The sequence below is a fragment of the Haliotis cracherodii genome, unplaced genomic scaffold, assembly GCF_022045235.1.
Source record: "Haliotis cracherodii isolate W230 unplaced genomic scaffold, xgHalCrac1.p SCAF_11, whole genome shotgun sequence".
Lineage (NCBI taxonomy): Eukaryota > Metazoa > Mollusca > Gastropoda > Lepetellida > Haliotidae > Haliotis > Haliotis cracherodii.
The window spans coordinates 1690056-1700780 of NW_027266266.1; the positions used below are offsets into that span (position 1 = coordinate 1690056).

The following is a 10725-nucleotide window of genomic DNA, read 5'->3' on the forward strand; positions in this document are numbered from 1 at the left end:
AGCGGTAATGTTTACATCGTATCACTGCGTGGCTGTGACAAAAACGTTGGCAGCACGATCGCAGTCACTCTGACAGTTATTGTCGTCCACATTGTTGAGATGGAATCAGAAGTTAATGTCACTTCCCAAAATATGTACCACATGCAGCCCCGAAACAGGAACACCTTGGAAACTGACAGAAAACATCAAGATACTGGTACTAGTTGAGACACTGAATAGTGGACCATAGAGGGAAGATCGACGGCCGCTGCTGACACGTGCTACTCACGTAACCCGTGTGACAACACCTGGTCAACAGTTGGACATGTTCATGCAGGCAGACAGAGTACGGTGTATAAATCAATATGTGAGTGTGGATGTTTGTGACTCGGGCACTCAACTGTGAAGCCGTATTTGGTAGATGAAGTTTAGCTTTGAAAACCTTTCATGTATTTCTGTTTTTGCTGACATAGAATCTACCAAAATGTCATGCTTGTGTAATTGCTTGCATGAAACTCAGAAAAGATTAGTAGATTCTGCTTACTAACGAATGAAGTTTAGCTTATATAACATCCGGTCAAAGTGCGGTCAAACAACTCACAATACCAATGTTCGAAAGTATAAATAAGTTATTCTGAGGAGAATATTACATCTTCTTTATTAAATGTTGTGTTACACTCCTGGCATGGTAGGCCTTATAATTTGCACGTGGACATTCTACAGAGTGATTTAAGCATTAACTCTATACACAGATGAGAGACAGTCCCACATACAGATGACATGCGATCTTGTATGACAGGGGGTTGGGGTAGCCTGGGATGTTAAAGCGTTTTCTCGTCACGCCGAAGACCCGGGTTCGATTCCCCACATCTTCACAAAGTGTGAAGCCCATTTGTTCTGTTGTCCCCGCCCTGTTATTGCTGGAATATTGCTTATGGCGGTTCAAAACAATACTCCTTCAATCACTCTACTCTTGGTGTCTACTTATGCATTTCACAAATTTTGAGGTATATTTTACTAGGATAATAAAGAGCATCATACAACTCTTGCTCAGAAGTTGTTTGATCCAGTTTACACGACTCAAAGCTTCAGTAAAGCTTTCAACATGTTTTATGGTGGACAGTTTTATGTTGAGGACATTTCCAAATTTAACGCATCAGTGACAAACATGAAGTCCGATGCAATTCCCTATTTTGTACCATATTTCTTGTGGGTTTTTTTCAGGTGGTCAATTGACTTGCCCTTGCATGTGTTTGCGACGGATGACATCGGTTGGGCAAGATACGCTCGCCTTTTCGCGAACACCTGGAATCATCACTGCCTGATAGTTATTCATAAATGACATGACATAGTCGGAATCATACAATCGACTTAAACAGAGACTTCTTGTGGCAATGAAAAGGGACTTTTCCCTTTACTGATATCTATTGAATATTCTCATCGTGGCTTTAGGCAAACAAAAACCTACATTTGTTTTTATTTGTTAAAGTGTTAGTGGCGGAACATACTTACCCTTTGCACGAACACCTGGAGTCACCACTCATTTTTAGTGATGCAGTTGTAATTACACCATAGCATGATGTGTGTCCTGTCATTGTCTCATCTTCTCTTCTGTTATTCATTCGTCAATAATAATTTTCACCACTATTTTGCCTTTCACTTCCAATGGAACATCTTTCAATTATCTAAAGTATTGAACTAGATTGCATACAACCCTCATTTTTGTACAATGTCCCTGTCTGTGTAAAACAACACAAATGGTTATGTATATTTATGGACGCTCTTATCATGCAGTTTCATTCACTTTCATACTTCAGAATGATTACCTAGTATTTCACACATTTAGAATATTTGATTGAAAAATTAAACTCTCACATAAGAACACCCTACTTTCCGTTCTTGTGTTTAGTTAACCCTTAACGAAGTACATCTTCCAAAACATAGCCATCTGTCTCCGAAAAACTGACAATTCACCTGTTACTGCACTGTCAATAATGTTAGCTGATTTAGCCAACATGCTGCATCCTCTATGATATGCAGACATCTCATTACCATAAGTATTCCAACGATACTTTCAGCTGATTATTTTAAGTTTTGTTATTGAGATATGCAATTGTCACATAGAATTAAAACAACAAAAATTGTGACTATTGTTGTATAGCATAATCACAAACACGAAGGTGAAGAAACTCGCGTGTGGTGTGCACACTCAGTGCTGGGGCAGAGGCAATGCTACATTTATTACCAACAGCTGTCACTTGCTGGTTTTGTCAACACAGCCATTTAGGCCTGTGTACTGATACATGATACGTAAAGTAATCAAGGCCAGGTGTAAAGATGTGTATCATGTAGTGCACTATAGCATGAAATGTACAGTCGCAATTACACCCTAGCATGATGCGTGTCCTATCAGTGTCTCATGTTGCTTTCTGTTACGCATGCATCAATAACTAAACAGAGATAATATCAACGTTTCAGCATGCATCAGTTAACCTTCACTGCTGTAAACATCTATATTTAATGTACACAAAATAAAGATGACAATTCTTTACCAGCTCAAATACAATGAATAAGCAAAGAATTTAGAAAAAGGAATGAGGCATGTTATCGTTATGTGTTGGATCAGGTTCCATGTTTAGTGTTTGTAGAAAGCAAATGATTTGTAAAGTATTTTCAAGCAGAATACATTTGTGGTTCATTCTATATTTAATGTATATAACAAATTTATGATGGCACTTCTTTTACAATGAATGAACAAACATGTAACAAATGCTTTGGATTTGTTGGAGGCGCAACCATGAATTATTAAAAGTAGCTCGCAAGGGTTAATAACATGTTCGTGTTAGACGAGTAAGTGATTTAATCAGAATGGATTTTCGCCCTCTTTACCAATATTCTAGCAATATCACATCAGGCCTTGTCATTTTCTGTGTGAGGATATTTACTGAAGGTCATGTAGGTATGTACAGCACGAACTTTTGTAAACATGTACAATGTGGGTCAACATTTTGTTCGCATGTGTCTCCTAATGCTTGAACAGCCGATTTCATATAGCCATACATCTCAAAATGTTTTTTATGTGGGTACATACAGTGCAACGCATGTAACTTGTTTTTATGCAGAAATTCATAAATCACGTTTTCAGACTTTTACTTTGCTTGACTTTGTAAATGTAACACATAGGATATATGTCTGCAGCCACTGTTTAAAAATATGAAAAATGATTCCTTCACACCCTACTTGAGTGTGATATTTATCTTTCAATCAACTGCAATGTTTGGTAACATTTGTTCTGAAGTATGATGCACGAGTAAGTGTTAGGTCCTGGTAGATGAGTATATATGTCTCCCCGCTCTACCTTCACCGTCGGTGTGGAATGTAGACAATGACGATGCTGCATACAACGTTCATCCTCCTCCTCTGCCTGGAACTTGTCACAGGTGACTATAGTTTCAATCTTCTTTATGAATTATCATAATGCGTGTGTTGAAGATGTTAACTATTAACCAGTAGTTGTGTTATTTGTAGCCACCTGTAGTTCACAACAACATACCTTACACTTCCAACAAAGAACAATAGTGATGCCATAATATATTAGCACAATTCTTTTTTTAAATCTGTCGTAAACAGGTTTGAACTATTGAGGACACAATAAAATATTTCAACCATGTTTGCACTTGTCTCGTAAATCAAGAAAGGTTATCAGTAGTGTTATGACCCAAAGGTTGTTATCTTCTTACGAACTTCTTATGAACTCGTGGGCTATCTTAGGGGGATTGGGTTTGTTGTTTGACGCCACATTCAGCAATATTCAAGCTATATGGCGGCGGATCAGAAAAACCAGTGATTGATATCATGAACAACAATCCATGTCTTCTGGGTATGATGGCAGGCACCAACAATGTGACGGGGCCTGACCACCCGATCATTTAGTTGCCTTTTTCGACCATCATAGGCTATGGAGGACCAGGAATTGCCACAGGGGCAAACAATATGGAGATGATAAACTCAGAAAATGATATGGATTGTCGAAATTTAGCAAACGTTGAATAACTAACGAACGTGGTCTATAAAAACAAAATCACGATTCAAGTCATTTCACATTACAGATGTTATGTTGCTTTTATAGAAATTGATCTGAATATTGAACGTGTAAAATTTTGTCAAACGCATTCAATAACACATAAACTGTTGAGGAAGCGAGGTAAAATTACTTGAGGGGCATTCACACAAGTAGTAGCTATATCTTGTTGTATGTAATAAGTTATACAAACTGCAGTTGTAAGCAATTTGGCGTTCACACAGCGATGAGTTGCAAACACCTCTTGTCTCGCGAGACATGATTTTTGTTACTTCTGAAACATATTTGAAGTACTGAACATTGTAGGAGAATTATGGTCAAATGACACCAGGCCCACCTCAAACATGATGGATATGTGACATACCTCTTGTTCTAACTCATGGTGTAAAAACTTTATTGCAAAACTAAGAACGAATTAGAACAGAAATAGTGCTAAATGTTGTCGATGATTCTGTTTTGCATAAACATAACTTCAATGTAGCAACTTTTAATTGCACATATATAAACATATTGCGTGATGTATGTTTGTATTTGACTGTTTTACTTAAACCGTGAGCAAACACAATATTGCCCTATGTCTGAAATACACAATGACTTATGTTAGCAATTTGTTATGATTTACTTTACTCATTCGATATGAAAAATAACTTGATGTAGAGAGATGTACTTATGTTCAATGAAGAAGGGCAAGACTTCGTTGAGCTATTGAAGCCCATTGTAACTCGGTTGTTGTATCTCACAATATATTTCGTATTTGTTTGATCATGAGTGATCAAACTTTTCCAGGCAAATATTGGTATTGAAATGGACACTACAAAATAAAGTTACATTATATATTCCCATATTCCTCCACAGCATTACAAATATTGGATAAAAAGAACAGAGTGCTAGTTTTTTTCGATGCAAGAGAAAACTTTGCTGTGAAAAATGTCTTAAATGGACAGATAAAAAGATTGGCTGTTCGTTGATATTGATTTGACAAGTCTCGCATCGTCAATGTTTATTGTTTAAATCAAATACTTTAAATTATGCAATCTTAACATACAAAGTGAGCATCTGTTCCTATAACTTTTGTGATTAAACTTGGTGCATCCTTTGAAGATACAAAACAATTGTGGCCAATTTCATCCAAGGAATATTAAAAACAAAATATTGTCACCGCTGTGCGCGATGTTGCGTCTGTCACGGCGGTACAGGTCAAGATTCTTGCTCCATTTTTCCAATCATTGTGATCCATAAATATTATTGAATCCTCAATTCTTGGAATGATTTTTCACTCATGCATATTCTTCATAATCTCAGCCAATGCATGCACCACCAAGGAAAATGGATCGATTGTACTAGCAGAAAATGCAAAAGGGTGTTAAATGGGAGGTTTGAAACGTTTACATTTTCAAACGAGATTTCAGAACATGGGTTTGTTTTCATTTTATATTTATATTTCATCTGGGCCCTGTGTCAAAATCGCAATGCTTGCTTAGAAAGCGTACATGTGAATATCATGTGGTCTTGACACACATATAACTTGTTGCACGATGAAAGAGCATGCCTTATGTCTCATGCAACCAACAAGTAGCATACTATGGTGGCTGAGGGGGAACATCGTTTTGTCGCCCTCAATTACGGCCGCGAGAAAGCAATAACACGAGATGCGAAATGGGTACCAAGAGAGGAGAAAGCAATATAGAGAGAAAGCAATAGAGAGATAGAACGAGAAAGTGAGAAACGATACGAGAAAGCGATAAAGAAAGAAAGCGATAAAGCAACAAGTAAGAAAGCAATGGAGCGAGAAAGCAATATAGAAAGAAACGATAAAGAAAGAAAGGGATGAAGCACCAAAGTGAGAAAGCGATAATGCTAGAAAATAATAGATAATTCTCATAATTTTGTACATTAACGAGTTGTTTTGCTCCTTTTCAGGGCTTCATTCCTATAATTTTCAGCGCTGTTTTGACTTTTATGCCTCGAACTTTCAACATTTTGTGTTAGAGATAAATTTGTTAGATATTCATACAGAATGCTATCTCGTTTCGTTTGTATACAAGCACTGTTTACTTTCTTGTACTGTAGTTAATTCGAAAGATTCAAATGCACTATAACGGAAAAGTCTTTTGCTTTTACTTTATTTCGCTAAAACTCCTGAGAAAGTCCACGACTTATTTGCGAATTATTTGGAAACTTAATTGTCCCTTTTATAGGAGTTAGTAGTTTTATGCCTACCACCACAAACACACACCCTCCCCCTCTCACTTCCCCACCCCCGTCGTCGATAGAAGCGTTGTGTAGGATGATATTAGTTACATCTCTTCGTGTTTAGACTAACATGCTCTAAGATATTTGTGAATTTGTTTCGCTATTCATACTTAAAACTGAAACATTAAAAGATACATTGAACTGGAACACATAATTAGTGAGTGAGTGAGTTGTGTAAAGCTTTTTCTAATTATTGGTCCAGTTATCAGTACACAAGTATATTTTTCACTGCATTGGTTATGATTATGATAACAGAAACGTTCCAATTTTTAAACGGCGTGTCAGCTTAATGTGGAAGGAAAGCCCTAAATGATGCAGGTCTTAAATGTTTACCACTTTGGTGAAACCCACGAGCACGGGTATGGTGCTGACAAACCTACAAACATAATCGGGGCGAACTGGGATTCGAACTCACAATCATTGATTTCTGGCGTGCCCAAGGGACACAACTCTGCACAGCGAAACGACTGGGCCACCCGTGCCCTCCGAACACATAATGAATTACATGATTTATACATTGAGAAATAAGTGTCAGTATTATCAGTCCACTGTTTGTATCGTTTGCATTGTTTTGACGGTCAACAGATTTGAATGTTACGCCGAATACGTGCTCGTCCGATTAAGAAATGACAATTATATTGATAATGATGCATGTAAATTATGCAGACAAATGTTATACATGTAAACTGTTACAAAATACAAAATAGTGATCGATTAGATATGTCTATGTATCTTAGGTCAGATATACGACGCTTGAGAGCGTCATTAACCAGTATATTCATTCCTTGGACAATAGAAATTGGATGTGTTGTAAATTTCATTTAAAAACCCTAAATTCTCACAATTTCCTTCAATCTTACTGTCTTCAGAAATTAAATTCAATGCTAATGTGCGTCTAAAATATAGTTCAACTGATGTTAAGTCGGATTGCCCGACATATTTGTGCTTATTTGTAAATATCTACCACAGTGAGTCAAACTGATAGACTAACAGACAGATGCACAAACAAAAACTATACTTAAAATATACATACAATATAAGGATGACAGCTGATTTAACATATGTTATAGAAAATCATAGGTATGCACTTCATATTGTTATTAACGCTAACTGTGTGGCCACACTAATTTGGATGCCTCTCCATATGTGTAGTGTATCCAAGTACACATATCAACTGTGATAACACCATTGTCACAGCGATGGGAGCGGTGAGGTAACCTAGTGGTTAAAGCATTCGCTCCTTACACTGAAGACCCAAGTTCGATTCCCCACATGGGTACAATGTGTGAAGCTCTGCTGTCCCCACCATGATATTGCTGGAATATTGCTAACAGCGGCACAAAACCATAACGTTATCAAATTACTATATACAAACTTTGTTTTGAGTTTTGTAGGTGCTTCCGTGAAGAAAAACAAAACTGATGTCATTACTCCGTGCTCGGCTTCCACGAACCGGCAGTTTTTGCATGAGCTTAGGTCATTGCTGAGCCTCTATCTGGGGAAGAAGGTTCTACAGCCAGTGACCTCCACTCCAATAAGTAGCAGCCCGGGTAAACACGCCTTTGTGTTTCTGTGTATGTTTAGTCTTGATGTCAGGAAGGTATATATAAGATGGTGATTTCAATACTTGATCATTGCTTTCAATTCATGAAAATTATGTTGCCGACGTCTGCATTCAACCGTTTACACTATCTCATGTACTTTGAATAATACAGCAAAAAATGCGAAAAGTATCAAATATGCATTTCTCTCCCCGCCATGTATTTATTTGTCTGTACTGGAATCTATGTTTTTTTCAGGTGGAGGAGCTGTGTTCACTCGGTGGGGAAAGACAACATGTCCGTCAGGAAATGATGTCATATATAAAGGTGAAACATTTCGAGAGATACTTTTTTGGAGCGTCAAAAGAAAGTAAATAAGTTGTTTTTTTCCAAATGGGGTCATAAATGTGTTTAATTTTATGACATTTTAAAACTCGTCAGGGTGTCAGTTGAATCAAAGTAAAACTTATTAAATGGAAGAGTATGTCATCTCTTGAGTAGGGCTCTGTTTTGCCTTTCTTCGTTATAATATATAAAGGCCAATATCGAATATACCCCATTTCATGTTTCAACAATCATGAATGTACTTTACACGAATTGTTTTCGATCTTTTTTTTTCGGTATATAAATCACTTATAAGAGATGCATTTTGGATAGATAAAGCTGCTGTGCATTCGATTCCCAATATAATCTTGCAGGGTTAAATCTACTGGTAACCTAGTTCTACACTGGAGACACAGTATGTTTATCTCCATTCTTATATCAAAAGCAAACTCTTTTGTGTCAGCAATGTTATTTATAAGGTGAGATGAGATGAGGTTTAACGTTGTATAGCGACGTGAATACACACATTCTGTGTGTGGCTGCTTGTGCGAGCTCTGACTGATGCCAGTTTCATAGTGTTAGCCTACTGAGATATCATGCTTCGTGCATACCTTACTTAGCGGTATATATTGCCGGCCAATCCTTGTTTTATCCCCTTTTAAGCTCGTTCTATGAGGATTTCGAAGAGCATCAGAGAAAGCAGAATATAAAGTTGATGAAATGACAATAAGGCTACGCTACATCAAACCATGCAGATTTCCAAAACATCCATGATTAATCCTGATCATCACGCATACATATCTGATACAACTTCAGTAAACATGCCAAGCCCAAGGTAGCAGCCCAGCATTATGTTCCGTAAGCATGTCCACATTTCTGGTGTCAGCAATCTCTGCTGGCAAACATTTTACTATTATCTCGTGATATTTCTCGATATAAGGATCACGTGGCCACGTATATCACGCTGAGAAATGTATTCGCATTTGCTTACAAACGTATGTTGTACTTGGTTTACCTGTTGCTGTGATATTTTACATCATTTTATCCACATGAGATATCAACATACTTTGTACATGGTCTACATTCGCGGTTGCTGGTAGAAATGGACATGCGTACCCGCTTTGCGAACATCAATATTTTTCAGTTATCCATTTACATAATTTCACTACTATTTTGCCTTTTACACCCAATTGAATCTGTTTCTGTGAACAATCGGAATTGAGTATTCTCGGGGGTTGACGTTTTATATTTGTAAAAGGGTAACCTTTCAGATTAAAAATGATAAATAGAATTCACCTCTTGTCTTGCCAAAGACTCGGAAAATTGATTAATTAAGACTTATCAATGCATTAACAATATGATGAGTACAAGTATTCTCTAAATTATTTGGTTTCCAAGCAACTATTTGATTTGACTAAGACACAAGTAAATGCTAGTCCCTTTCAATCTCTCAGGTTATGCAGGAGGAAGCCATTACCAGGCCAAGGGTGGACCAGGGACAACTCTGTGCCTTCCTGACTCTCCGATCTACACCAAGCATACTACAGCAGGATCAGGCAGTACTCTCTATGGAACTGAGTATGAAGTTGAACATCCCTCTCTTCCACTACGAAACATGTTTCAACATGATGTACCTTGTGTGGTGTGCCGCAGTCGTCGAAAGAGGAGTGCTGTGATGGTTCCTGCCAGGAATGATTGCTTCCCTGAGTGGCATCTGGAATACAAGGGCTACCTCTTCGGGGGAGCTACTTCCGAAACAGGTTCAAGTGATTATGTGTGTGTAGATGAAGACCCAGAATCCATAAAGGGAGGCCATGCAAACCTAAACGGACATCTCCTGTACCTGGTCGAGTCCAAATGTGGCGCTCTGCCTTGTCCACCATATGTTGATGGCTGGAAGATGACCTGTGCTGTTTGTACAAAATAAAACATTCCATATTGTCCAAACTGTCTGTCAAATATGTACATTAACTGTGTCTTACATACATCCGATATACACATTCCGCTTTCATAAAACTAACGATATCCATTTATAACTGTGAAGATCCGGGATAGAATAGGTCTTCAGCAACCAATGCTTGCCGTGACAGGCGACAATGCTTGTCATAAGAGGTGACTTAAGGCTTAAACAACATACAAACCAAACAAACACACCATTTAACACTGTGTATGTAAGTTTATTGAGGTGCATGAGGCATAAAAATTATAGCATTTGGTTGTTTCATTATGTTAGGACAGACTGACCACTTTGACCAGTCAGTTCAGTTATTATTGCCTGAAGGTCATAGTCTGAAGGTCATAAACAAACCACTTCGGAAGCACAAAATGTCACAAAATACGTTTCTAATGGCGACACTGATGGCACAACCGGAGCCTCAAACGGAAGTCTAGATATCTGTCCAGATAATTTAAACTGACTTCGTTTCACAACGCCTAACCTTTTATGTTAAATCAAATTGAAAGTCGCCAAAGTGGTCGGGTTCGTCACGCTCATTGGGACCCTCGATCAATCGGTAGACATTGCATATGGATACCCTAGAAGCTCCA

The 10725-nt window shown here is 37.8% G+C and overlaps 1 pseudogene; it reads left to right on the forward strand.

Moving 5' to 3' along the window:
* The first annotated feature begins 3310 nt into the window (after positions 1-3310).
* On the forward strand, positions 3311-10105 carry LOC139455204 (uncharacterized; annotated as a pseudogene).
* Positions 10106-10725: the final 620 nt, after the last annotated feature.